Source organism: Rhinolophus hipposideros, assembly GCF_964194185.1.
Source record: "Rhinolophus hipposideros genome assembly, chromosome: 2".
Classification (NCBI taxonomy): domain Eukaryota; kingdom Metazoa; phylum Chordata; class Mammalia; order Chiroptera; family Rhinolophidae; genus Rhinolophus; species Rhinolophus hipposideros.
In genome coordinates, this window is record NC_138048.1 from 88,739,592 (window position 1) to 88,765,425 (window position 25,834).

Sequence of the window (25,834 nt, forward strand, 5' to 3'; positions counted from 1 at the left end):
GTGTGGTTCTGTAGGACAAGTACAGAATGCGTGGGCTACAGAAGAAGCCAAGAATTTTGCAAGGGCAACCACCTACTTAGAGGCAGTAGTATGGAAAGAAGTCATCAAGAGAACATACCTCAAAAACATAGTGGAACAATTCACACCTCAGTGGAGACCAGCTCAGGATACTTGATAGACCAGGTGGGCCAGTCTATGTTGCAAAAGTCAGAGACTGGTGCTAAGGAGCAGATGAGGTGGGCTGGACATCAGTGAGAGTGGAGAAGAGCCCTGGCCCAGATGCCCCTTCCCCCAATACATTAGGATAGAAAAGCTTCTTTCTGCAGCCAAATGTCCTCATGAGAAGGACAAGGGGGAGAAGAAAATCCTTCAAAATGGGGACAAAACTTTGAATGACTGAGAAGTTATAGGGGGAAAATAAGACTAATATTTGAAACAGACTGATATACATGTTTAAAAGGCAAGAGATGATGATATCCACCCTCAGTCAACCTAAGAACAAAATGAAATATTATAGAGTCTCCACCTTTCTCCGGGAACCAGGCCACTGTCCTAAGGCTGGACGACCCCAAAGCACCCACGGGTGCAGCGGCTTCCAGGCCAAGCACTCAACTCCTGGGTTCCCTGAGAAGCTCAAACTGGAACGGGCCTTCACAGATGGGACAGTACTCAGAGGCAGCTGTAGGCATTGGAGGACATGCCGGGCACAGTCCACATAATGCCAGGAGCAGCTAGTAAGAGCCAAGGTGGCCCCCCAGCAGCTGACCCAGTTCTACAAGTAGGGGAAGAATATCTTCGGTGTGGGCAGGAACTACGCAGACCACAATGAGGAGATGGAGAGCACAATGCCAAGCAAGCCTGTTTTCTTCCTAAAGTCATCCACCACCTATGCCCTGAGAGTTGCCCATCTTCTTGTCTGCCTACAACTGACGTCATGATGGGCAAGAGTTGCTGTGCTGTCCCATAGGCCATGGCCATGGACTACGTGGTCAGCTTTGCCCTGTGCCAGGACATGACAGCCAAAGATGTGCAGGATGAGTGCAAGAAGACAGGGCTACCCTGGACTCTGGCCAACAGCTTCACGGCCAAAGAGAAGAGTCTTGCCCTTCACAACCTGAAGCTCTGGCTCAAGGTCAATGGTGAACTCAGGAAGGTAAGACATCCTCTGTGATGTTTTCCATCCCCCTCATCATCAGCTGCATTTCTAAAATAATGACTTTGGAGAAGGAGAGCTCTATGGATGCCAAAGGGAGTTGGACCCATTAAAGAAAACAATGAGATCCTGGCTGGAATGCCCAGAGTCGTCAATATGAGATTTAAGGTAAGAAGCACCCTAACTTCTAACATCTTTCAGAAAAGGTAACAAGACAGAGCAAGCAAAGATTATTTAATATGACAATCCTTTAATAAGACCTAATTTTTTAACAATTTGTTTCATTTAATGATTTGCTATGCCTCAACTCAAGGAAGATGGACCTTCCAAGGAAAACATGATCTAGAAGAGCTGGGCCAGAAATGTTAAGAAGAAAGAGTATTTTCTAGGAAACAGCCAGAATAAAGCACTCTTGATGCTTCCAAAGAGGAGATATTATCAAAGCAAATGTTCAGAAAACCTACTTTATTTTCCTAAAACTAGACTGGGTAAGACTTGGCAGTGGGTCATTCTGGGAACAATAGTTTAAGAGTTAAAATCTGCAAATGAAGTTGAAAAGCATGTTTCAAATTAGTGTTTCCCAAATTTTTGGAATCATGATAATCACCTGAAGGTATTTGTAAAAATAATAACTTCCAAATCAGTGACCTATACCAGATTCATTAATCACCAGCACTCCAAGTGATTCTTCTCATGGAAATGGAGAAAAACACTATTCCACATTGTCAGTTAATATAAAATTTTATTTAATAAGTGAACAATTACTTAAGACCTCAGTCATTTACTTAGGGTGTGTACCCTAGCCAATAGAATCAGAGGTTGGGAGATAATTGTGAAAATATTGTTTTCCAAATAACTATGTTGTCTTTTGGGAGGAACTAAGTATCATATACATTGTATAAATATATAGGTACATTTATACAATGGAGTATAAAATTACATTTCTGCTTCCCAGTCTGTGACTATTCAAACTGAACTGTCATCATGCCTATAAGATATCCTTACAGTAAAGGAGAGCCCGCTATGTCCAGGGACAGTTTGGGAAGTCACTGGTATATAGGTCATGTAGTCACAGAAGTAGAAGAAGCAGCAAAGGCAGAAAATGGAGAGTAATATAAAGTAGGGGGGAAAGGTAGAACCATGGGTAACACTCCTATTTAAAAGATAGAAAGGGAAAAATTACTTTAAGAAACAAAGAAAGAATAAGCAGAGACCTTGGAAGGTAATCCAGAGACCAGGGTGGCAGAGAAACTAGGAGAGGAGGAAATAATTCTAAAGAGAGAACAATCAAGTCTGCAAAATTCTTCAGAGGAAAAAAGACAGGATAAGCACAGAAAAAAATGACCATTAGAGTATGTTCCCTAAAACAGAGAGAGAGCGAGAGAGAGAGAGAAATGCTAAGTCTGTAAGTCTGTTGTGCTGTCAATAACTTGAGACATTCCCTAGTACTGGATAAAGGAGACACTGTGTCTAAACATCCTAGGAACTTAATATAGAGGTTATTTCTACTATGTGATGTATATTTGAAAAGCATCAAATATATCCATATAGCTACCGGTATCAAAAAGTATAGGACATGGTGGGATTGCAGATTGGTGCAGCCACTATGAAAAACAGTATGGAGGTATCTCAAAAATCTGAAAATGGAACTACCTTATGATCCAGCAATTCCACTCCTAGGTATTTATCCGGAGAAATCCAAAACTCTAATTCAAAAAATTTATGCGCCCCTATGTTTATTGTAGCACTATACACAATAGCCAAGACATAGAAACAACCGAAATGCCCATTGGTAGACAACTGGATTAAGAAACTGTGGTACATTTATACAATGGAGTATTACGCAGCCATAAAGAAGAAAGAAATCTTACCATTTGCAACAATGTGGATGTACCTAGAGAACATTATGCTAAGTGAAATAAGTCAGACAGAGAAAGACAAATACCATATGATCTCACTTATATGTGGAATCTAAAGAAAAGAATAAATGAATGAACTAATCAGAAACATTTTCAGAGACATAGAGGAAAAACTGAGGGTTGCTAGATGGGAGGGGGGGGTGGGGATAAGAGGGAAGATGGGGAGGGGATTAGAAAACAGTCGGTAACCACAAGATTGCCATGGGGTTATGAAAGTCAATTTGGGGAATATAATCAATAATGTTGTAAAGATTTTGTAGGGTATCCAATGGACACTTGTCTCGTTAGGGAGACCACCTCAGGGATGATGTAGATGCCTGATCACTGCACTGTACACCTGAAGCTGAGCAATAATGAATGTCAATTACAAGTTTATATATATATATATATATATATATATATATATACTATATATACTATATATACATACATATACATACATATATATACAAATATATATGTATATAGTTACAAAAAACAGAGTACAGCATTAGGAATAGAGATAGTGGAAATGTAATGGCTGTGTGTGATGTCAGAGGGATAGTGGATGGGGGAAGGAGGGTTGACACCGTGTGAGGGATATAAATGATAACTAATGTCTAACTATTACCATTGTTTTGTGCACCGCAAACTAATTTAAAAAGAAGTGTGGAAAGAGCCCCCCCAAAAAAACTATAGGACAACTATAAAGTAAATTAACATTAGCATTTTATGAACAGAAATATCTCTATCTGGGCTTAAATGTATGACTCTTTGGTATTTACTTCTTCACTCTCATCAAAAAGTTACAAATAGGACAGTGCCCATTGCAATTATAGTTAATTGTACACTTGCCCATGTTCTCCACTAGCTATACTCAACAAATGAGGCAGAAAGAAAGGACAGAAGAAACTAATGAGAGAAAAAAATAATGGAACACTTTGATACCAAGATTTTATATCAAATAATTATTTGTCTGTAACATTGAAATTTCTCACTGTCAGAAAAGCTTCATCAGAAATCTCAGAACTTGATGGTTGATGTGGCTTCGTGTCCAAAAAAAGTGTGCTTAAGTTATACAAATGAGTACAGTCTGTGACAGAAGATTGTACCTAAATATATCACAAAATGAGACAGCAATATTAATCACACAGTAAATGTAAATATTTGGTCTCATATTTGATCTACTGGCCCATGATCTAATTTTTCTGGAACTCAAAGTCAAAATTCTGTACCAAGGCACTCACACCCCAGCTTCTGGGAGTATAGGCTGCTGATAGCTGAGTTTCTCTACTGGAATTTGGGAGCCACCTACCCCAAGGTTATGCCCCTCCCCAGAGTGAATCCACATCCAATGACTGGCTAAGGGAGGGGGGTAAGGGGGCTATATGGACCAGTCCCCCATGCATTAATTGGGGAAGATTCTAAAGAGCCATATAAACTCCAGAGCTTCTTTATTGCAACTAAGGACAGTTTCAATCTCTCCCTCTGCTAATTCCTGAGAGTACTGACCAATAAAATTCAAACATGCAAATCTCCATCTCAAAGTCTGTTTCTAGGAATACTGATCTAAAGCAGTAGAAGTCAGGAGTGGTTCTAAGAAGCAGATTCTAAAGTGGGATTTTTGAGCTGAATCACCTGCTGATGGCTGGCAGTGAGGACACCATCACTGGTGATAGGTAGAGTGCTAATAGCCCAGTATACTGTAGCAATGCAATTATTAAGACTTTCACCTGGGGTGAACTGAATGGGAAAGAAAAGCACTGGCTACAGGTAACATCTCAAGCATTTGAGAGATTTCGGAGAAATAGTAGAAAATTATAGGGACTATGGAAGGAATGGCTATTGTTGAGGGCTACTAATTCATTGGGGGAGGGGGAAATGAAAAGATGGAGATAATTAATCACCAATTTAAGGTAAAGTGTGAAAGCCAGAGGGAATCCTTAGCAGCACATAAAGAGTCTCTGCTCCACCATCGCTTAAAGGCAAAGAAAGCTGAAGTTCTTTTCCAGAACTGAATTATAAAGTAAGCAGAACACCAGAGAAGGTCAAATATAAAATAGGCAACTCTGCAATGCCATGACCAGAACCTAGAATTAGTAAACCTGGAATGGGAATGTCTAGGTTTTTGCCCTTAAAAAATCTTAAAAACCCAGATTCTCTTGACCCTTTTGGGCCCATGAGAAGCGGTCTATTCCTCCCTGTTAAAAAACCAGCATCCTCCACCCCCTTACTTGAACACAATGCAAAGACTTCTGCCTATCAATACGACACATGTCCATCTCCAGATCTACCCCGACCAGCTGTATGGACCTCCAGTAACGGAACAAGAGGTCAAGAATCCAGGAGGAGTCGCCATGCAATACCAAGGTAACATTATATGCTAATAATTCAACCAATCCTTTTTTCATGGAAACCTATGACCATTTACTCAGGTAATCATACACTGGAGAAAGAGAATACCCAGACATTTCAAGGTCATATTTATTATTCAGGAACCCAAAGTCATCCAGGACTCTATGCCAGAGTTGGGGCACATGGTAATAAATAGATTCACTAGGTCCAGTTTACAGTGAATGCAACAGAGCCATGGAACAACCCAGTAACCATTCCCTCTATCCTCATGTTATACTGGAGTGGACATACTTGGTAGTTAGCAAACCCCATCCCCCACCCCAGGTTGGTTCATTGGCCTTTGGCGGTAAGAGCTGTCAGTGGGAAAGACCAAGTGGATGCTTCTGCCCAGATTTGGCAGTAAGTTGTTAGGCTACTGCATGGCCTGAGAAAGGCATGAGGAGGATCACCCACTAGATAAGTCACCTAGACTAGAAAAAGTGATAACCGAGGGTGAAGAGAATCTAGACTGGGTAGAAGATAAGGCATTAAGTATCAGTCATAGCCACAAAACCAGCTGCAACATTGGGGCTGGTTTTGATTACATATTTAAATAATGATACTTCGGATATGTTGTATTAAAGAAAATATACCATTAACTTAATTTTATTTTTTTTAATGTGGCTACTTGAAAATGTAAAATAACATATGTGGCTCATATCTGTGGCTTACATTATATTTTTATTGGAAAGGTTTGCTTTCTCACATCTGCATGCAACAAAAATTTCACCTAAAACCTCTAACCAATAGGAAGTCATCAGATGCTAAATACATATGATTTAACCAACAGAGTAAGAACTATTTAGGTGGCCATGGTCTGCTGGAGGGTGTTGGGGCAATGCATAATGCAAGCTAATGAGAAACTGAAGAAAGAAATCATCCTTCCAGCTGTCTCCTTTCTCCCTCTCTATGGGCACGGCATAAATACCAGCAGGAAGCAGGACAGGAGGCTGCATACATATGATTCTTTCATAATTTTAACAGATCATGGGACTCTTTCCTAAATGCTTTGTCTGAACTCAAAATATATGTCCAGATCACTACAGTTGGACCTGTCTAGATTGTAGAGGATCCTGCAGAGCTGCTTGCATGGAGGAAATTCATCTTAAAAACTAAAGCTCTAAATGAGATATAATCATTGTATTTTAGAAACAAAGTTTAAATACTTCAGTAACCACAATGTTCAATCATCCACCATAAAATTATCTGCTGTAATATCCATTTCTGGTTATGGATAGCTAAATAGCGGTATACAAACAAACAACATCAAAGTGCCTTTTTGGCTAACTGCCACCCTGCCTCTTCTGAACTGAAGCCAGTTATAATGACATCACTCTAGCTTCGTGTCCTTTACTGACCTTCCTACTTATGTTGACAAAATGTATTAAATTTCTCCTCTACAATTTGTCTTTTCCCTTTGTCTTTGTTTCTTTAAATAACGACTTGACATCACTTGACCTCAACCTACAATTTTGGCTGATAATATCACTGAGCAATTCACTTACATAAATGGCTTTGCATAATCATCTGTTGTGTCTCAGGAAAACTCATGCAAGAAAAGGTTGAATTTGTGTAACATGGAACTAAAGAAAATTCTTTCAGATATTCTAAAAATCATATTTCCATTAGACAGCTAAGATGTTCTATAAAGCTGTGGAAATCCAGATCCCATGATACTATAGTTATAAAAATATATAGTTGTAAACCCACCAGCACATTTATTTTAGAATTTTTTAAGTAAAAGTCATTCTGTTCAATAAATTGAAAATGAAAGTGGTGTCCCATGAGCTGAGGTCTTCAAGTATGATTGAAGTCTTGAATGTGTTTGAAAATCCACAAATATTAAGAAAGAAAACTAAAATAATTATCTCTTTGAAAGAGCATTAATCTCTTTGGAACATTAAAGCAGAAAGCTATTTTTCTGGAAAAAAGTATGACTCAGTTAATAAAGAATATTTACTGATAGGATACTTGCATAATACAATGTATGCTAATCTATATTATTATATTGACTCATCATCTGTGAATTCACATATGCTAATTAAGTAAAAGGTCATTGTTCAAGCATAAGGCTTTTTTTCTTTGTTTAAAGAAATTCTTCACCTACATAGATGTTTGAAAGACTTTGACTGACCTTGCCCTTTCTGTTTTGCACCCTCAGTGTTTAGCACAGTGCTTAGCATATATTTTATATTAATACATGTACTCTGAGTATTTTAATAATGTCAACTTTACAGAATGCTAACAGAGCACAGTGGTTGAAAGCAGGGACTATACTGTCAATTACCTGGGTTCAAGTCCTGGTTCTACCCATTTACTGGATATGTGACCTTTGACAAGTTGTTTAATCTCTCCTATATTGTCTCATCCAAAAAATGGGTATAATAATACTCCTGGCCCTGTAAGTAGAGTGTCATGAGGAATATGGAGTTGACACCTGTGAAACTTTTAGAACAGTATCTGCAGCAATCAACTGTAGTTTTTGCTAAATAGTAGCCCATATTGTTTGTTAGAGTTCACAAGTTCTTTTAACATATAACATTCAGAATCTCACAAAATCCTGTGACCTAGCCTGGTTTGAAGAAACAAAGGCCCAAGGTCACACTATCAGTAAGGAGCAAAGCCCAAATTTGAATCCAAGGTCTCTGAATCTAAATTCTAAATCTTTACAGCTATATACAGCTAGAAGGGATTTTTTGGATTCTTTCCATAATAGTGTCTGAAATGTGAGTATAGCTAGTATAGATATTGAATAAGAATGGTAGAAATGGTGGGATTCACTACTCTCAGTGACCAAATTATGACAGAGAACATAAACATGATGATCACTTTCCTTCTTCGTGACTCACTCGTGTGATCTTAGGTGATTCATAAGCACCAGTCTTGCTGAACACTATAGCATAGTTGACAAATGCCTACCCTCAAAGTTCATAATCTAAAAGAGGAAACAGAATATATACACATGAATATATAATATGGAGAGGTGTTGCAGAGGAGTGTCAAACGAAAGAACATAAAACATAGGGAAGAGAAATGCTGATGACACATTGTGGTGTGTAATAGATTGTCAGAACTTGGCAGATGCCTGGAATTCCCTCCAAGGAAAGGAATGTCATCTGAACTAATGTAAGATCAGTAGAATTTGTTTTCATTGTCTATAAAACTGAAGTGTGGATCTCTAAGAAAATTTTCAGTTTTACATTATTGTTATGTACTCTCATACACCATTGGAGGAGTGTAAATTAGTAAAATATTTCTGGGGAACAACTTGCAAAATTTAGGGAGAAGCACCCTTTAAAATAACATCATGTAGGTAACCTCTAACTTAACCTATCTGAAAACTGATATTTATAAGTAAACAAGTTTGATTAAAATTATTCTGTGTATTTTCTAAAGCCATACCATGATACTATTATTTCAGTCCCAGAATCACCTTTCTTAAGAGAGCATCAAAGATTTGGAAGGTGGGGGAGTAGCTTCTCCTGCTTTTTCCCTGTTCCATTTCCAAAAGCTTTCGCTTGAGATTGGCAAGGAAATTTCTGTTGGCAGTTTTTTCCAGTGGTCTACTTTTACTGATAGTAGCAATCAAAAAGAAATCTTATTATCATGTACACAGTTGGCTAACTTACATTTGCCTTTATGTGCATTATATTTTCTTTTTTGAATATACTTGACCATCTTTCCCTTTCTCAAATGCTGCTTCCTTTTTTCTAGAATATGAAGATAGGTGTTATTTAAATTGAGAACATTCAATGGTGATATTTAAAAATATTAGTTACTAAGCAGCCGGACGTCTGAGTTAGTTAGAGCACGAGCTCTGAATATAGCAGGGTTGCTAGTTCGATTCCCACATGGGCCAGTGAGCTACGCCTTCCACAGCTGGATTGAGGACAGCAAGCTGCCGCTGAACTTCCGGAGGTGTGACCAGATGGCTCGGATGGTTGGAGTGCAGGCTCTTAACAGTAACCACAACTGGATTAAGGAACAACTACTTGGAGCTGATGGGCACTGTAGAAGCACACTGTCCCCCAATATTCCCCAATAAAATTTTTAAAAAATAATAAAATTAAAAATACATATATATATATATATATATGTGTATATATATATATATATATATATATATATATATATATATATTAGTTACATAGCAGGGGCCTGGAAGAGAAGCCAAGGCAGCCAGAAATGTGGGAAGACTTTTGGGGGTGGGGATGAAGGGGAGAGGACTCAATAGATGGCCATTTAACAATAGAGAGAACATTTGTCAATGTTGCTCAAGCAGTAGTTCACCGTAATCAGAAGTGTCTGGATGTTGATGGTAACCACTGTGAGCACCTCTTATAATTGCAGAAGTCAAACGTGACTTGTATTCATCTTTTGTTATTGGTATATATTGAGTATTACAATTTTAACACGGTTTTTTTCCTTTCTTAAAATATGTATACTTTCAGGGGGGCTAGATAGATAGATGATAGATAGAGATAGAGATAGAGATAGAGATAGAGATAGAGATAGAGATAGAGATAGAGATAGAGATAGAGATAGAGAGATATATAGATATGTATTCTGTTTCTCTGGAGAACCCTGACCATACAAAAGGCTGGAAGTAATACGATTAGAAACCAAGAGGTAGAGAGGACTGGGCCCTAGCTAAGAAGGACAGTTCATCCTCTATACAGAAGGACTAAAAAGAGAATGAATGCAGATGCATCATTGCAGGGATGAGTGCATAGATTTGGTGATGAAAAGTTGAGAAAACTCATCTATTGGTTTCTATATACTCTATGAAGAAATGTAACAAAAATGCATCCAGAAGTTTAAGGAAAGTAGAAAAGTTTTGAAATCATTTCTGCACAGCGGGAGAAAGTTGGCAAGTAAAATGTAGCAGGCTTGCTGGACAGTGTTTAGGGTCCAAGTAAGAAACTACCAAATTTATGTTAAAAGCAATCTGCTGAGTTCATGATTATCTCTAGTGGAGCTCATTTGCTCGTGCACATGCTTAGAGAAAGCAGATATTTGTGTTGATGCCGGGTTGATGTTTTGCCAGAAAGATGTGATGACAGACAGAAGAGCAAGCCAAATTTGTTATTTTAGAGAGGTTTTTAAATTGTTTATTTGTGAAAAATAATATAGCATTACTGTTTTTCTGTAACTGAATTTGATTTCATTCTTGCTCTCCATTTAGCCGAGAGGAAGAACAAATATATTTTTTAAAATTATTGGTATGTGGAATGTAAACAGGATAGGAAGAAAAGTAAAGACTGGACAGGGATGATGATTAGGAAGATGACACAAGACAGGCTGGGTTCAAATAATTTCCATCGATGGATGATTATGGGTTATGAATGTTCATCCAGTCTGGTCTAGGATAGGCTCCAAAATTGGAGAACACTGGACCCGCAGCTGCTGGAACTCTCTGACTCCAGATGATCAATACTGGGGAAGGCAAGAGCTGACAGTAAGCTACTGCCAAATGCAAAAGCTGACCAGAATATTAAGAAGCCCAGGTCTTGTCAATTCTAATGCCCTAGGCCATTTTCATCCATTTTTTTCCACCCCAGTTTTGTCATATGATTTTTATTGCAATAGAAGATGAAGACACTTGATCATTGTACTGGTTTTATTGGCTGCTTGAAAGCTAATGCCATTTTCAATTCTTGTTTCGAAAAAAAAGTGAAATTATTTCTGACTGCATAAGCAAGGTGCTATTTAGTAGTCCAAATCCCTCTCCTATACTTAAAATTAGTCTCTGTCTCTAGCATTAGTTATACAACTCTCCACCCTTTGCATTTTAAGTGAATCATAGCCACAAAAGCTTACTCAGCTGAGTTATTTTTTAATCCTATCAACTCAAGTCAGAATCTATCCTTTTCCACCCACATACACTTAGCTTTCAAGTCTAAAATCCAAAGAAACATTTAAATTATTAAAGTCAATCTTGTGAGACAGGATTTGTCACACTGAAGTCAAGTAATTTAAAGAAGTTCCAATGTAAATCTGAACTTAAATTGGCTAGCCAAAGCTCTTCCCCAAATCAAATCAGTAAAATAATACTTACGTTTTGATGCTTTGTTTAACAGACTGACCTTGAGAATTATTTTTATTTTATTATTTTTTATAACTCCTAGTATATGGAGTTAATAATAATAAAACAATTAATTCAACAAATGCCTATTGAGTATCTCCTATGCTTAAGACACTATGCTATGGGCCCCCGGCTTAAAAAGTAGGAAATCACACTTCTTGCTATGTAAGTTCTAAATCCCCTGGAGTGGGTAAATCAAGTGCACAGGTAAATCTTACAATAGCACTTGAACTAAAATGGGAAAGGAGTATTAAGCTGTGAACTTAGGCAGAATTTAAAATTGGGAAGGAAGGGGATATCTGATTAAACAGAGATGAAAGACTCCAACAAGGCTAAGTCAAAGGGAGAAAGCCATTACATTTGGCAGTACTCAGAAATTTAGGAATAATGAGTTTTTTTGTGGAAGAAGGTGATAACTCTGGTTTGAGAAATTTTTAGTTGAAGAAAACTATGGAACGTGCAAATAATGATGGGTAGCAGGCAGTGGGAAATGTGTAGCTAGAGCTTTGTAACAAAGTCAGGGAGCAGAGCTGTAGAACTGGGAGTCATCTGCATGAAGCAATAAAAAGTGGTTACATCCTGAATGGTGAGAATTGGATAAAAACAAACTGTGTATGTGTGGGTGCAAGGGTTGTATGAGGAAAGAAATTTGTGGTATTGTGGAAAGAAGAAAAAGACACAGCAAAAGGAGATAGCAAAGGGATAAACCCAAAATTAGTATTCAGTGATAGCCAAAGAGTCAAGATAACATCAAAGAAATCAGAAGAGAAAAAAATTGTCATTACAAATATAGTGTGATCAACTCTGTCAAATGCCAGTGTTAGTAATCTTGAGAGTATAGAACATGTTACTCCTAATAAGAGCTACCAGCACTAATTAATTTTCAAGCTAATAATTATATTTTAATTCTCTTTTCAAATTTGAGACAGAAAAATACCCATAAAAATGATGTCTCTGTCCTTGTCTGAGTTGAGTTTCTTCTTTACCAGGCAAACATCCCCGAATGTCCCAAAGATGATGCCTCCTTTTGGGATCGGAATTGCACACCCTCTTGTAACCATCATTTCCAAATGCCTGTCACTGGTGGCAGAGGAGGAAGACTCCTTTTCCCAATTAAGTGTCCACTAGAACTCTGCCCTGTTCATCTGTAGTTACTCAACGCCCCGTAATAGTTGAAGAAAGAGTTAAGAGCTAGAGTTGTGAGCCTTAGCTCACAACTGAAGAGCACTTGCACTGAACTGGAAATCAACCGGAAAAGAAAATAAAAACCTATAAAAATGAGTTTCTAAAGATCATGGCACATGGTTAATGGGTATTTAGGGAGAAGCACCCTTTAAAATAACATCATGTAGGTAACCTCTAACTTAACCTATCTGAAAACTGATATTTATAAGTAAACAAGTTTGATTAAGATTATTCTGTGAATTTTCTAAAGCCATACCATGATACTATTATTTCAGTCCCAGAATCACCTTTCTTAAGAGAGCATCAAAGATTTGGAAGGTGGGAGAGTAGCTTCTCCTGCTTTTTCCCTCCTGCATTTCAAAAAGCTTTCACTTGAGATCGGCAAGGAAATTTCTGTTGGCAGTTTTTTCCAGTGGTCTACTTTTACTGATAGTAGCAATCAAAAAGAAATCTTATTATCATGTACACAGTTGGCTAATTTACATTTGCCTTTATGTGCATTATATTTTCTTTTTTGAATATACTTGACCATCTTTCCCTTTCTCAAATGCTGCTTCCTTTTTTCTAGAATATGAAGATAGGTGTTATTTAAATTAAGAACATTCAATGGTGATATTTAAAAATACTAGTTGCTAAGCGGCCGGACGGCTGAGTTGGTTAGAGCATGAGCTCTGAATACAGCAGCGTTGCTGGTTCATTCCCACATGGGCCAGGGAGCTGCGCCTTCCACAGCTGGACTGAGGACAGCGAGCTGCCGCTGAACTTCCGGAGGTGTGACCAGATGCCTCAGATGGTTGGAGCGCAGGCTCTTAACAGTAACCACAACTGGATTAAGGAACAACTACGTGGAGCTGATGGGCACTGTAGAAACACACTGTCCCCCAATATTCCCCAATAAAATTTAAAAAAATAAAATTAAATTAGAAATATATATATATTAGTTACATAGCAGGGGCCTGGGAGAGAAGCCAAGGCATCCAGAAATGTGGGAAGGCTTTTGGGGGTGCGGATGATGGGGAGAGGATGGCCATTTAACAACAGAGAGAAGAAAGGCATTTTAGTATTTTTTTTTTTTAACAACTAGTATGGTCAAATGGGTTTCTACTAGCTGAATTTCGAGTTGAAGAAAACTTTTCCATTAAAAATGATTTCTCCTAAAACCAAGTTTTTATTTGTTAAAACACAAGAAAAGCTTTCCATATGCTCTTCTCTACTTGCCAGGTTAAACCTACTAAAGATGGCATATTCATAATCCATGACTTAGCTCTGGCCAGTTAGAAAAAGAAGACTGGAGCAAGCACGGGGTGTTATTTTCCATTACTGGTTACTCTGCCTTTCTTAACACTTTTCCCTTCCCCACTGTTCACCCTGAAAATGTACACACACACACACACACACACACACACACGCAAAAAAAAGGTCAGCCAGACAATTTGTCCTCAGAAGCTCAGATATAGAGTTGGTATGGAAAAGAAGAACAATTTATTTTTACTTGCAATTAGCACAAACATACATCCTGGATATTATAATTTCAAATAGCTTATGCCATTTTTTTTATTATGTTCACCACTTTTTGGTTTAGTCACCGTAGTCTAACTGTAGTGCATATAACAAATCTTACATAAAGCACAAAAGTACTTATTCTCTGAGAAAATAAGAAATCCTAACTTAAAAATAAATGAATGGTAAGGGGTAGAGCAGTGTGGTATCTAATGGGTTTAGATACTTCCTTTGTGCTTTGTAAATTACTCAGAAAAGATGAATTGAAATAAAGGGCTGGGAGACCATCTCTCAGCTTTAAACAACCAGTCCCTCAAGTAGACCATGCAAGCAAATGCATACTTTTCCTGAGATAAGTTGGTTCAAAGTTAATGTACATGCAGCCACCCCTCAGAGCTTTGGGGACTGACTCACTGAGAGCGTTGTCACTAGAAAATACAGTTGTAATATAGTTCCACCCAAGTTGTTTCCCACCCAAGCCTGTTATCCACAAGCTCAACCTAGTGTTTTTCAAACTCAAATATAATTAATTGCTTTTTATTAATAAAATCTAGACCTACACGTCATTTTTTTTTTCAAGGAAAGCACCCAGCCTTGATTTATAAAATCACGAAACATAAAGCTGGAAGTAATTCTCTTCTTCAAACAACAAATATCTGTTTGCATGTCTACTTCAGGCTCAGCTTTTGATTCCATACCTTCATTTCACAGATGAAAAACAAAAACCCAGAGATTCAAAATGTCTTAACAAGTTCACAAATCAGGACAAATTTGTTTTAAAAGACAGGATCTGCTATTACAGTCACGCACTATGTATCTTAATGCAATCAAGGACTTTTTTATTCATTTCTTTATTTTATAAGGAGGGCGAAGCTCACAGTGGCCCATGAGGGGTTCAAACCAGCAACCTTCGTGCTACCAGCACCACACTCAAACACACTGAGCTAACCAGCCACCCCCAATCAAGGACTTTATAATGATCAGATCATCCCAGAATCACTGTATTTGGAAAGCTGTTTTAGATCCTTGTAACACAAACTATGGTTCTCTGAGGGCATGTTAGAAATGCAGGACCTTGGGCCCCATCCCCAATACTGAAATAGTTCTTCATTTTAACGATATCCTCAAGGGATGTGTATATGCATTGAAGGGTGAAAGGCACTATTTTAGATGATCTTGGAATGGACTTCTAATCTTAAAAATGTATGAGTTAAAACGTGTGTGTTTAAATGACATCAAGAGTATCTTATTCAAAGTAATTCTGATGTGAATATTTTCATACAGTGAAGTATCCCTTTTAAAACAAATTATCTTCAATTTATCTCAGCTGCCAATAGGGAATTTTTGTATGTGGACTTCATATTGCATACCACGTCTGACAATTAAGCTTGTGAACTCATCCTAGAAAAAGTGCTACACACCTCATTGCTGAATATCACTATGGTCACTTTCAAAGTGCTCCTCTTGGGAAGCTATGCACAGACGCAAGCACCTAGTCCACCCCTTAAAGCAATTTTGGAACTCTTTTTCTGGAATGGCCATCAGAGCTGTCGTCGTATTACCCTTGATGTCCTGAATGTCATCCAAATGTCTTCCTTTCAGTATTTCCTTTATCTCCAGGTAAAGAAAGAAGTCATTGGGGGCCAGATCAGGTGAGTAGGGAGGGTGTTCCAATACAGTTATTTGTTTACTGGCTAAAAACTCTCTCACAGGCAGTGCCATGTGAGCTGGTGCATTGTCGTGATGCAAGAGCTCCTCGGGACCATTTCTGCACACACCTTTCTCATGCCAAGATTTTCAGTTAACATTTTCCTAACTGTTTCTCTCTTGATGTTGACTTGGTCTGCTGTGCTTCTCAGTCAGCCGACGATTTTGATACACAATTCGACAAATTTTTGCAATGCTTTCGTCAGTTCTGCTCGTTACTGGCCACCCTGACCTCTCTTCATCAGTGACACGTTCTCTCCCTTCAGAAAAACGTTTAATACATTTGTACACTCCCATTTTCTTCATGGCGTCATTCCCATAAAGTTGGACTAACATGTCCCTGATTTCCCTTCCACTTTTGCCAAGTTTAACAAGAAATTTAATGTTTGTTCATTGCTTAATTCAAGCTCAGACATTCTTGTGACAGCACACAAAAACACGCAACAACAACGCCACTCAGCAAGACATTGCTACATGTTGACATGACTACAGCTGTGTGACACTGATGTACCTAGGTTATGAAACCTTACTGAGCTGTGTGTACAGTGCTGCCAATGAAAGCGCATGGTGGTAAGTTCGTGAACTTAATTGTCAGACCTCACAAGATGAGGCCAATCCAGCAATCACAGAAGTAGAGGTATGAATAAAATGCTCTCAAAAAAATGTGTGTGCATGTGTGTGTGTGTGTGTGTGCATATATGTGTGTTTATATATATGACAAGAAACACATAAGCTCCTCTTATTTGAAAATGCACTGACTCTACAGTTCATTAGTTCAAAGCTGATTTATATAAATTTATTTTAATTCAGTCACAAGTTGGTGAAATTACTTGCACTATTTATAAACAAGGAAGCCTTGTTAATTCCAAAAGAAAAAAATTTCTTCTTAAAGAAAAGTATTATTTTACAAATTTACCAGTTTCTACTTTCATGCAAGTAATTGCTATATAAGCAAGGACATTTATTGTTATGTTTGTACACTGAACTAATTACAAATGATTCTTAGCTAGTAATTAAAGCAACTTTAAAAAGGCAACATTTGGTTTACTTGGTTTGCCTAGCTGTGCACATAAAAATAATAAAAATGTTTTTAAAGCCTGTAGACTATCCATGAATTTAGACAAGTCCAAATTAGGCTGCATTGCTAAATTTTAATTGATTACCTCCTTAATATCTGAATTTTTTCTTCCCTAAGATTCTTTGAAAGTATTGAAGGATGATGTTATTATTTCTATTTTATGAACTTCTGAATATATAAACTAAATAGGTAGTGTGACATTTCTATCAAAACTAAATCAATCTCCTGTGTGTATGTAAGACCAGTATCTTAAACTCTAAATTCAACATTTTGTTTTGTAAAGCAGAAATCTTTATAGATTCAGATATACAATTTTATTATTTTAGATGCACATTGCCTTGTAGGTGTCCTTCAACAAACATCCACTTTTCGTGGCTTTTTGCTGCCGGCAACGATAGGCTTTGGTGAATATTTTGAGGAGTTTGCATAAAATCAAAACGTTGCACATAAAATAGAAACTAGTTTTAGTAGTAAGATGCAGATCTTTTTTGAGCATAACAACAAAAGTGCTGTTACATGCCTGAAACTTCCACAGCTATCGCTTTCCACTACCCTCCTTAAAAAAAGACATTCATTTAAAAAATGCATGTATACCCTAGCAAATATAACTTTACCTGACTCTTTAAACTGCCTCTGAACTTTAAAGCTTTCAAATAGTATGACACAGTGGTACATACAGCATATGCTTTTATTGCAATTAAGTTTTTGGGCTTTTATATTTATTTCATGGGTTTAAAATCTTTCCCTAAATAGAGACCCCTAAGGTCATTAATAACAAAAATCTGCTGGTCATTTTCTTCCGTCTGTCACATAGCTAATAAATAGTATCACTTATTTCATGGCCTTATGTAACAGCACCTTTTCTAAGTTACTGAAAGAAAGTTATAACCAGTATTACACACTAAAAAGAGTTGAAGAATACTCTGTATCTATAAATACATTGTTTATAATAATCTAAATGAAACTGAGACCAAAATATTTTCTGACCTCTAGCATGCTAAGCAGTGTTGAGGAGTGGGTTAATAAGGAAGAAAATTAAAAGTAAGCAGCACTTACACATAGTTTAATAGTTGTCTCTTAAGACACTATTTTTTGAAAATCCTACGGAAAAGAAATTTTCTTCTGATTGCTTGTGCTGTGTAAATATTACCTCAGATAAATGCCATATTTTGACTAAATAAGTCTGCATAAACATAGACTGTTTCATGTTGGTTTCCTTAGTTTTTCTGCATTAATTCAAAATTCAAACCATGATTACCCCTAAAACACTCTATAAAATACTATTCATGACTTCATACAGTAAGGATGATATTTTCCTTTATAACTGCCACATAAAATCTGTAGTAAATTTTTAAATTGAAAAATTGTGAAAATCCCAACATAACCACAGATTGCCCTCCATCCCTTGTCCAATAAATTCTAACTTTAGGTTTTTACTCTCTGACAGAAATCCTTTACAGTCTTAAGGGGAAAAAAGCAGCTTTTTGTTTCTTGTACATTTGTCTGTGTAAGTTTCTCTTTTGCCACTGAAAATGCATTGAGGATAAACATAATTCATATCTGGATAGAGAAAGTTCGAGGAGTATATTTTCTCCAGAAATAATACTCAGAAAACTCAAATAAACTTTTGCCATTCAGGAAGAAAAGAAACAAATGAACATAATTTTTTTAAACACATATGTAGTCACCAAAAATATACCGGAGCCTAAAACAACTGATAGTCTACCAAAAAAAATAATAATAAAAGATGTCTATTTAAAATTGACTTTGACTGTTTTAGTCATGAATAAGAATTTGTTTATTAAATCTAAAATGTTAAAAGCTTGACTTACATATGTTTTTGTGTTAGAATATAAGTTTACATTTTTCATTCAATTACCAAAGTTAGCAGTTGCTACCAAACTGTAAGAATTCATTTAAATAAGCTACAAAAATATTACATTTAACTTCATATTAAGTACTAGAAACAGTACATATTTATGCTTGGGACTTTTAAATAGGAGGAAAACCCTATTGTTGTCATATATTACACAATTACAACAAAATATCAGAGAAAATTTTTCTGCCCAAAAAATGATAAGGGGAACAGATAGCTAATATTATAACTGCTATCTATCCTAAGTATATGTGGGCAGTAGCTCCTTTGACTGACTTACGTATTGAAATACATTCATCTAAGGAGAACCAGCCTCTCTTGTGAATAAAATGAAATTTTAGTTTCTTCTTTATTAGTTGAAGTGAATTAGAACATTGGCATCCACGATATCATTTATCCTCACATAGCAGGCTTCTAGGTCTTTCATTCCACATTCTCAGTGCTATATCTCCCCTTTTCTTATTTTTGCAGTTATTTTAGATAAAGATTTTGAGAGATAGAAATACTTTGTGCACATGCAATGTTTCCTACCCTGTTTGAGAGAGTAACTCTGTTGCTTTTGGGTTCCCAAGAAGACAGCTAGGAAAATTAAAAGAAATGAAATCAATGTCTCGTCCAATAGACTGTTTTGAAGCTCTATCTTACTGTTGTGTCCTAGATAATAAAGAAAAAAAAATCTCATATTCCAGACTATGAAGACAGGAAACACAAGAAAGCAAAATACTGTGTTCTATAATGAAAGAGAGAAGATTTGTCACACGGCAGGTATTTCCCCATTGACCAATTAAAATAAGAAACCCTATCTTCTCTTCTTTAACTAGAGGATGGTCACAACAAAGGATTTTTGAGCAGGAGATAAAATAGAGCAAACTGATGAGCATCTTCCAGGCTTCTCAGGGACATTAAACAGTCCCCTAAGAAAGACCAAATGGAAGAAACACACTGATAGGTTTCATTTTCTCTTGGAATATTTGGGCATCCTAGAAAGGAACTAGCAACTTTGTCCTTTGAGATCACAGTAAAAAGCTATATATTCAACCGTTTCAAATCTACTTCAAGAAATAAAAAAAAAGTATACACAATGCATAGCCCATTAAAGCTGTCCTTTCCATATGTGTGTGTGTGTGTGTGTGTGTGTGTATCAAGGACTCTAACATTAAAAATCAATTACAAAAGTAATATTTACCATTAAAAATAAACATGGATTATATTTTGAGTTATGATTTTGATGTTGCCAGAGCTCATTTCCCAGTCTCTCTCTTAATTTGCTGTTGAGTTGTGGAATTTATTTGGCTTTTTAAATGCAAGTTATTTCTTTATTTGCACATTAATTATTTTTAAAAATTCAAAGAAAACCAACACATATGAACAAATATGCTGAGATAGAATGCTTGCTTTGGGGCTAATGATTAAAGTATTAATAAAGTGGACAAGCAGCACTTTCAAGAATATGAAGCAATAAACATGAGGGAAGAAGAAGTTACAAATTACATAGTGATGTGACCTGTCAATATTAAATACTGACTTCTCATTATCAAAATTGAAGATTACTTACTACAAGTGTATTATAGCCTATACCTTAAATAAATGATTATACCCCCCTCACCCTGAGTCAGCCAAAGGACAAATGGGAAGCTGCTCTGTGAATACTTCTCTTAAAAAAATAGTTTCCCCAAATTAGCTAATAGTGAACATGACCTAAGTAGAAACTATGTTCTCCAAAATTATCCACCATCTTTGCTTGCTAAAAAGTGAGAATCTATTGACCACATGGATCATATGGATGAAACCAGCAACCACAAAGATGTCCCCATGTGCCTAATGTCTAAAATTGCCACTTAGTTATCATTCAGCAACTTCAGTAAATAATTTTCTGTACAGGTGATGATTTCTTTTCCAGCATAAGTAACGCTGAACTCAAAGAATTAGAACTAATACAATCTAGGGAAGGGAATCTAAATTCTAAACCATTCTTTTCCTTTGGCAAAATTAAGCCCATCCTCCCACTACAGGCTACAAGAAAATTATTTATAATTTGCAGATATTAGTGACATAATAAGCATACATTCCCCTTGGCGTTTGCATTTTAAAAGAGAAATTAAGGACAAAAAAACTTAATGCAAAGTAATAAACTGTTAATAAAATTATTTTAGAACACAGTGAAAGGAAATTATTTGCCCCTCCTGAGAAACTGATATCATTTCTCTCTGTGGATAATGAAAATAATTTGCTTTGAGTATCAAGAAGTATAGAGCCAAATTTACAACCGGCTTTTGTTGATTTTCTCATTCCTGACCTCCTACGGTGTTTCCCCAAAAATAAGACCTAGCTGGACAATCAGCTCTAATGCATCTTTTGGAGCAAAAACTAATATAAGACCTGGTCTTATTTTACTATAATATAAGGCTCGATATAATATAATGTAATATGGTATAATATAATATAATGTAATACCAGGTCTTATGTTAATTTTTGCTCCAAAAGATGCATTAGAGCTGATTGTCTGGCCAGGTCTTATTTTCGGGGAAACACGGTATTATAATTTATATTTTCTCTCGTCCTGAATTTTCTCAGGAATAAAGATATGTGCATAGTACCAGAGCTGCTGCTGTGTCTTCCAAGATTTGTTTCCTATGATCACCACCACCCAATTCCATCAGCCCATAAACAGCTTGGAGGTTTTCCCTTTTCAACTTTCTTCCTTCCATACTTAAGCTTCCGTATGTATAATATAGTTCTTCTACTTGAAGACAAATTAATTCAGAGCGATCCTTATAAAACTGTGAAATAAGATCAGTCTATGTTCTTTTCCTCTGTCCTCCTTGGAGTCCTCTTGGCTTCAGGGTTCCAGGACCCACATCACAGGGACTTCAAGCCTCCCCTCAACCCCAATCTCCCCTTAGCTCCACTGCCTCCATTTCACCAAACTTCATTCCTGCTCCAAAACTTGTTTGGAATTGCTCATTTCCATAATAAAATAGCTTTATAGCAAAGCTTGATATGGCTTTATGCAGCTAGTGTTGGTCTCTTAGTATGACCTTGATATTGAACCAAACCAAATGTTTCTTCAAGTGCCGACGAGTAGTGTTTTCTCATTTACACGAAGCTTGCACCTTATCTCATTTACTCAAGCAAAATAATAATAGCAATAACAGAGTTTAGTGTAATACCTGCTTCTCAAAAAACATTAGGTATAGAATTCGCATTAGTTATATTTATTTTAAATATTTCTGAAAAGCTCTAGTCTCAATTCTGAGGGAACACTCAGTCTCATTTCTTGTCAAATAAAAAATGGGGTATTTTTTCTTTAATATTTTTCATATTAAATGTAGAGCATTAATTGATCTAAATATTCCTTGTGGAGTTGCCACACTTCTAATGAAATTCCAAACAGGGCTCACTTCTTAGAAAACACATGAATTAATGCCCTAACTCTAAACTAAAACATAAAAAACTGCATCTTAATGAAAGTCAAGCACCATTGACAATCCTTCCTAAATTTTGAGTCAAACCATTGTCAGGTTGCACAGTGGTTCCCATTCAGCAGGGGTTGCTGGTTTTCTAAATGCTGAAGATTTTCATTTTGCACTGTGTATCATTTTAATAAGTAATTAACATACTTAGATACTTTTCTGCATGATCCTAATTTTCTCTCAATATCTTTTAGCTCTGTGGTATTCAACATTCATTCCTCTTTGTTTCTAAAAAGTATTTTTATACAACTTAATGCTAACACCAGGCATAAAGAGCTCTATTTGACTTATGCTTGTGTTAGATTGAAGAATAATTTCTCTAAACTTCTATGTTGGGAAACATGCTACTCCCCTCTACCTCTAGATGTGTTCAAAATGAGTTTAATGAATCTTATTCCCTTATTCAAAGTTTCAAGAAATAGTAGCTAGTCACCATTACTCAGCAGGCAATAATTACAGAGACAATTGTTTCAATAAATCAACTCAAAAGAGCTCACAAACGAAAGGGTTTCCTGGGTTAGCATTGTAAAAACTTTACAATCTTGAATTGTTTCCTGATTATTCTACTATTAATTATTTAAACAACATATCTCAGAAAAAATACAGATGTCATTTTACATTTGTCCAACTTATTAACTTGGTAACTGGATGAGAAGGCAGTAGAATGACTAAATATGTTATTTTCCCTAATATTCAAATGAAATTTTTCAGAAACTCATTTGTATACAGGAAAATTCACTTGCTTAATTACATACTCTACCACTACTATGAAAATTCATCAAAACAAAACAAAACAAATCTAACCATAGCCAAAAAGATTTTTAAATCTTATGAAATTTGTTCTGGATATAGAAGGCAATATTTTATGATATAATTAAAACCATAGTTTTTAACCTATGAAGAAATATTTTTTGATGGCAAGTTTTCAGTCCAGTCCAAAAAAATTTTATTTTTAAAACAACCTCTAACTAAGCAGTTACTTACTAATTGATTTCCAGCTGTTTAACTGACTAAAAACTAATTTTTGCCTGCACAAATAAATCATGCCAACAATTTAAGATTAACTGCTAGAGTATTTGAAATTTTCTTTAAGACTAAATTTAGGGTTAACATTTTTTAACTATTATTGACATAGTCATTGATTACAACAATCAGTCAATATAACTGAAATTATAAAACCAAATTACATAAGTAGACAAACTGCTGAAGCTAACAATAACATTGGTTTGGAGGTGGGGAAGTGCAAATTGTCTTTTTAACAGAAAACACTGCAAAATAAAGCAAAGGAAGGAGCTCCAAAGCATATTCCAAATAGAATTATATGACCAAAAAGAGTTCTTTGCATATGTCAAAGTACTCCCAGACTTAGGTGCATATGTAGAACCCTATATATAGAGAACCTATATTTGTTTTATGGGGAAAGTTGGCACGTTCTCCTGATAAACCTTTCAGTCAACTATTAAATTACCAGCTATGTAGAAGGCTTTTAACAAGATAGCTAAATTTCTGGTTGATAACTTTAAGACTAGGAAAAAATTAAATTCAGTACTGCAAATAAAAAGAATTAATTTTATTTTCTACCCACAAATTTTTTTGTTGTGCTTTTGAATCTGTGCCACTTCCTGCCTGAAACACTTATTTAGAACTGCTCTTTTGTGTTAATTGTTTTTTCAAATTTTACTAGATAATCTCAGAAACCAATAGGGATTTAAATCATCATGTATAATGATAGTCAGATTGATGTACTATTAAAGCAAAGATAACTTACACTTGTAACACTAGTTGTAAATGATAATAGGACATTAAAGAGTTTTAGTAGAAGAAAAATTGCCTGAAAAACTCCCTATTATCAGGTTAACCTTCTAGAATTTCTCAGACAAACCAAATTATTCTACAAAACCAAAGCCAATATCCAAGTCAGTTTATAAAAATCACCAATTCAAAAATGCTACTATTTGTCCTTCTCATTTAAAAATTTTAAATGGTCTCTTGTCCTCTTTTGTGTTGTAGCTGAATTTGTGTGCCGGCGTACATTATTCAGCTCAAAACCCTCCTGTGTGGCAGAGGGCTTGGCAGCTGAGAGAAAGGCAGTGAGCATTGTTGAATTCAGTGCAGTGCATTTGGAAACACAAGGAAAGCATGAATAATATTTAGAGATCTAGCACACCTTAGTGGAAACAATTATAACTACAACTGACTGCTTTGAAGACATTTCAATTTTAAATTCCATTGTTTTAGGGAAATTCCATTTCACCTAAAAAGAGGGACTTTGTTCAGGTTTTCTTTCCCCTTAACTTGATGTGTTTCTTCCCCAAACTCCCACAGATAAGAAGATAAATGTGATTGTGAATTTCCAAAAGTAAAAAATCATAATTATTTTCAGAATATCCATAAATGTCTGTACAATATCCCGGAAGCTATCACATTAAAGGCAATTCCATTTGCCATCATGGTCAAGCGTAAAGTGTCAGGTTTTTCTTGTTAAATGATTGCTGTGCATTTGCCCTGCAAAAGCTTGTCAGGTCAGCTCTTGGGATGCCTCAAAGACTTCGTTTCAAATAGGTTGTACATTTTCTACCATTAATGGTTGACCCCCGTTACTTCATACTACTCAAAGGTCATCAAGAAAAAGAGAGAAGACATCTTAAACATCATAAATATCTATTCTACTATCTAGACAATTTCAAGAGCTTTCAATTTTATCTCCTGCTCCATCATCCTGCATCTCAGAATTGAGATGTAAACATCCAAGAATAAGTACAGACCATTCATTCTAAAACATGAAGAAAATTAGTCCTGCTCATCTACATGTCCATTTATACATATAGTCCCAGAAATCAGAACGTAATATTTATGGAGCCACAGGTAAAATACACTTGTTTATTATCTAGGCATCTCAACTATCAGCCACATGACTGAAAACTAGGAAGTGAATAATGCTTATCAACAATTAAATATTTCAGAGCAGGGACTTCTACAATGACAGAATAAGAAACTTAGCAAATGCTCTCCCTCAAAAACAATGATAAAGCTAAAGAAAATTGTCCAAAAAAAAAAAAAGAAAGAAAATGAGTTTCAAGACTCCAGAAATTGACCAAAGGCACACAAAAAATGGAGATGTATTTATTCAAGAAAAACCTCCAGAAAGAACTGTGTCTATATGGATTGTCTGGGTCTGCTCCCGTCCCCATTTTCCTCCAGCTTTGCCAGTATGGTAGATAAATGAGGGCAGGCGAGCTGTGAAAAATAGCAGCGTTGCTGTCGGAGGGGGATCGCTGGTTTGGAGTAAAGCATGAGTAGAGCACTGAACAACTCCATTACTGCGGGCATTGTCCAAAATAGTAGCTATCTCTGTGGCCAACAAACAGGGAAGGCCGATGACAAAGCAATCCTGAGGCTGTAGTCCTGGTCAGAGCAAGCAGCAAAATGGCAGGCGAGCTAGAAAAGGAACCAGAAGACTGGAGAAGGAGACAACCATAGTCTCA

At 36.3% G+C, this 25,834-nt stretch overlaps 1 pseudogene across 1 annotated transcript; it reads left to right on the forward strand.

Annotated features, from left to right (window-relative positions):
• Positions 1 to 470: 470 nt before the first annotated feature.
• Positions 471 to 24,496, forward strand: LOC308510252 (oxaloacetate tautomerase FAHD1, mitochondrial-like; annotated as a pseudogene). The gene is made up of 4 exons: positions 471 to 665; positions 783 to 1,321; positions 5,268 to 5,421; positions 24,360 to 24,496. The product of its transcript is annotated as an oxaloacetate tautomerase FAHD1, mitochondrial-like (transcript).
• Positions 24,497 to 25,834: the final 1,338 nt, after the last annotated feature.